Raw genomic sequence first — 5,026 nt, 5'->3', positions numbered from 1 at the left:
TAGCTAACTATTACCGGCGCTTCATAGTTGGCTATTCAAATAAAGTAGCCCCATTGACAGATTTATTGAGGAAGGACAAATCATGGGAATGAACTGACGAGTGCTAGCGTTCATTCGATGCATTGAAGGAAGCGGTCTCGAAAAAATCAGTTCTTTGCTTGGCTAGCTTCGATATACCATTTGAAGCGCACATTGATGCTTCAGACAGGGCTCTAGGAGGAGTCTTGGTGCAAGATGGCCATCCGGTAGCTTATGAGATTCGTAAGCTTAACGATGCTGAAGGGAGATACACTGTGCATGAGAAAGAGATGTTGGCTGTGATACATTTCCTAAGAATGTGGCGTTATTATTTGTTAGGAACTTATTTAATCATAAGGACTAATAATGTAGCCATTACGTTCTTTTCCAGCCAGAAGAAACTATCACCAAAACAAGCAAGGTGGCTTGACTTTTTGAGCGAGTTCGACTACAAGTTTGAGCATAAGCCAGGAAGGCTTAATTCTGTGATAGATGCGTTAAGCAGAAAGTTAGTGGCAGAATATGTTACGGCATGACCACTATTGAGGAATAGTTGTTGTCTCGAATCAAAGAAGAGACGAAGAATGATCAGGCAATTGTGTGCCTGACTAAGCAGATCTGTGATGGGATCGTTCATTGATATTGGCTAGATTATGGCATCATTTATGCCAAGGGAGGAAAATTTTATGTACCTAATTCAGGTGGACTGAGAAGGGAACTCTTGCGAGAGACGTATGATTCCATTTGGGCTGGTCATCCAGGCATGGCAAAAACGCATGCTTTGATAGCTCGTTCCTATTACTGGACTAAAATGGAAGAAGATGTCGAGTTGTATGTGAAGACATGCTTACCGTGTCAACTGGATAAGTCGGAAAGGAGAAACGTAGTAGGATTGCTACAACCTTTGCCGATTCCAGATAAGCCATGGCAGTGCTTGTCGATGGACTTTATTAACGGGCTGCTAAAGGTGCAAAGCTTTAGCTCGATAATGGTCTTTGTTGATCGCTTTTCGAAGTATGCTACATTCATTCACTGTCCCCATTCTTGCAATGCAGACGTTGCAGCTAATTTGTTCTTCAAGAATTTAGTGAAGTATTGGGGACTTCCTCGAGATATTGTGAGTAATAGATACTCAAGGTTTACGGGCAGGTTTTGGATCGCCTTGTTTGGAATGCTTGGTTACGAACTGAAGTTTTCTACTAGCAATCAACCCCAAAACGATGGTAAGACGGAGAGGATAAATGCATTGTTAGAAGAGTATTTGCGTCATTATGTGACGGAAAGCCAGGGAAATTGGGTGGTGGTTGATGGATACAGCCCAATTTTGTTACAATTTGCACAAAAGTTCATCAACAGAGTTGAGTCCTTTCAAGTTAGCAACAGGACAGCAACCATTAACCCCTCATGAGGTGCCAAAGGCTAAGAAGCAAGGTTCATGTCCAGCAGCTTATCATCATGAAAGGTCAAAAACCGAGATGACTGAGCAGGCGCATGATAGTTTATCCAAGACGCAAAGACGAATGAAGAAGTATGATGATTTGCATCGCAGAGATGTGGAATTTGAGGTGGGAGATATGGTTTTGTTAAAGATTTCTAGCAAGACATCGCATAGAGGCCTAATTCCACAATGTGGTATCCTTCTCCCAAGAAGATTTCTAGCAAGACAATGCATAGAAGCCTAATTCCAAGATATGATGGTCCTTTTGAAGTGATAAAAAGAGTTGGTAAGGTGGCTTACAGACTTGAGTTGCCGTAAAGGTTGAAAATACACCCCACTTTTCATGTCAGCTTCTTAAATAAATACCATCCTGATTTGATGGACACTTCGAGACAACAAGCGAAGCGTTCACCACCAGTAATCAGATCACAATTCGACAAGCAAGTTGAGGCTATACTTGATTGTAGCGCCTTCAAAGCTAGCAGCTAACTAATCCAAGAGATTAACTAAATAAAGAGGCACCACGAATCTAATTTAAATACTTAAACATTCAATTAAGAAATCTGCTACAAAACTTAACCCAAAACTGGCCCCGCTCAGAAATATATATACAAGAACTTCTATCAAATGATACATATACAATAGTCATTTGGTTAACAAATATAATATGTCACATAATAAACATAGCCGAAGTTAACTAACTAACGAACTCAACTCCTCGAAGCCTCCGCTGCGCAACTCTGATCGGTCTCTGAAACTGAAAGTGGGAATGGGTGAGCACATCATCCCTAAAAGGGGTGCCCGGTAGGTATAACATTTAACTTTCATGCAATCATTGGAAATGATTTTAAAACAATTCTTGTTTTCCCTAAACACAACCAATTTCACAGAAGTAAACAATCATGTATATGGAACTAACTCCTTCCAAACAATATATAATATGGTGACTCGTCCCGCACCTAGAGCTATATGGTGAACTCATCCCGCACCTATTAAGCATAGCTCGAAAGTGAGTAGTATAAATGAAGGAGCAGTATCCTATATACCACAGTTGGAAATTCTCAGTTTCCAAGCATTCAAATGGAAATTCTTATTTCCCAAACAATTCATGAAGACAAACAAGCATTACAATTTCTTTCCAAGCAGTGGAAAAATTAAAAGAAATAACAGAACTTTCGTAAATCAAGTTAAAAAATGCATGGAAAGCACAATCAGACAATGCATGAATTTGTTAAACATAAACTTTGGTAAAAGAAAATAACAATAATCACAATAGAGTTAAATAAAAATTCCCACCTCTTTTGATGACAGGCCACGCCTACCTCGAGATCCATGATCCACTGGTTCATCCTTTGAATCGATCGTTGTTAATATAGACTAACTATTAATCATACAAGAAGTCTAAGAAACCAGCCAAAATGGCTCACACAAGAATCATTCAAGTCTAACTAATGGCCATTTATGGTTCTACACATCTTCGTTATCCATTCTTGCATATCTTAAGGTTTATTAATTCAATTAGATTGACTTATATAGTCTATTAGCTAGGTCTTATGAGTATCTACAACTTTGTAGAAGAAACCAAAGGCTAATTCAGACCATAGGAGATCCAAAACATCTAATTAAAGAAACTGGCCCTAAGCCCAAGTCCACTAAACAAGCCCATTAAACTAAGGTCCAGTCCATCTAAGTCAACTAACGGTCAGACTTAACGGTTAACCAGTCTCTAACAGTCAAGGTCAATGTCCAGGTCAATGTCCAGGTCGGTTAAAGAAGACAACTCAGTCAAGGTTCACTGAGTCAAACCGATTCAAGACTGGTTAACAGGTTAACTCAACTCAGTCAGATACCCTGAGTCAGCTAGGTACAAAAATAGTCAGATAATCTGACCGGGATGACAAGCATGACTAAGTTCAATTGCAGTTTCATTTCCTACGTCTTCTTCCTTTTATCATTCAATTCTACTAGACTAATTACAACATCAAGACAGTACATCGAATCCAACAATACTTCAAAATAAAATACAAACACAAGCTTAGTTTACCTGCAACTGCAGTTCAAAGCTTCTACAGCAAAAACAATCTACTACTCTGATTCGCCATTCTTCATGGACTGAAACTTCAGAAACCATTCGTTCTATAAATTACTACAATACAACTCTCATGACCACTCTAAAGCAACATCATTATATCTATCTTAACCACTCCAGCACCACCAGTTCAATACCGCCTGCAATCTCACACCACAATCAATCATCCAAAACAGCTTCATTCTATACAAACTTCACAATACACACAGCACTATCAGCTTCTTCATGTTCATCGCCTGAGGCTCCATTTCCAGACAACACCAACATACACAGCCACCACTTAACATCTTTATCAAAATCTAACATTCAAATTCTTAAATACAACTCCATGTAACCAAACTCTTTTAGCAACAACTTTAACAACACAAGGCCACCATTCTATTTTCTCACTATCAATTCCAAACTCTGCACTTCACCAAACCAAAACCACATAGAATTACTATTTTAACACTGAAATATTCATTCCCCCTATACCATCCTAAACACCCATCTATAACTCCAATCAATATACTAAGTAACAATATCACTTCTCCACCTGCAAAGTCAATTACATAGACAACACCACCAATAAGCCCAAACTCAGCAACATCGTCATCAACTCAGGCACATACTCATCACATCCATTTTAATTCTTAATTTAATTAACAAATCAAAAACTCAACAAAGAAGGTAGACAAACATTAAGAAGAACAAGTTACCTCAAAACAGCTTCTCTTAATCAATTGACTATTCTTCTTGCTTTAGCTTGATTCAAAACTCATCTTGCACATCAACAAACCACAAGTTCAGTTCATTCAACACAAACACACTTCCACCATCACTAACAGTTCTCAATCAAATTCTAATTCAATTCCCAAATCTTTTATTTTATAACTCAAACTCAAAACATGAATTAAAGTCTTCTAATCTAGCAAACCCCTCCTGTAATTCCTTCTTACTCACCCTTAATTAAATCTCGAACTCAAAATACAGAAACCCAAATTTTAATTCTCAAATTACCTTCTCTGCATGTTCTGTATCAGCCGCTTGAATCAACACCACCACCACCAACTAAAGCTAACCCTATTCTTCTTCTATCTCGATTTGAGTATCATAATCGTCTTTATCTTCATCGATTATCAGAGAAACCCTAACTCTTCAGTTTACATCAAAACCTCATAAGATAATCAATTAAATCAACAAACCCATCTTTAGTTACCTCAAATCAAACCTTCACCAAATCACATAAACCCTAACTCTACTTCTCCATGATTCGTCTCAAAATCCCAACACTAAATCTTTTCATTCTTAAATCACATCGAAAACACCTCCTTCACCATTAGAATAGATTCATCAATAAATAACTCTCAAACGTGCTCTCAAAATCATCCCTCGATTTTTACAGAAAAAGAACAGAGAAGAAAACGGAGAAGAGGAAGAAGAAGAAGAAGAAGAAAAAAAGAGAAAGGAGAAGAGAAAAATGGGTTTCTCTTGCGAATGGT

General features: G+C 38.0%; 1 long non-coding RNA gene across 1 annotated transcript; it reads right to left on the bottom strand.

Annotated features, from left to right (window-relative positions):
• Positions 1-3,364: 3,364 nt before the first annotated feature.
• LOC113318401 lies at positions 3,365-5,026 on the bottom strand. Its single transcript, XR_003344526.1, has 2 exons — positions 4,244-5,026; positions 3,365-4,080 (listed from the first exon to the last, which is right to left on the bottom strand). It is a non-coding gene; the product is annotated as an uncharacterized LOC113318401 (long non-coding RNA).

The sequence above is a fragment of the Papaver somniferum genome, chromosome 10 (genome assembly GCF_003573695.1).
Source record: "Papaver somniferum cultivar HN1 chromosome 10, ASM357369v1, whole genome shotgun sequence".
Taxonomy (NCBI): Eukaryota; Viridiplantae; Streptophyta; class Magnoliopsida; order Ranunculales; family Papaveraceae; genus Papaver; species Papaver somniferum.
Note: the sequence above shows the minus strand (reverse complement) of the source record. Positions and strands in the feature narration are given on the sequence as shown.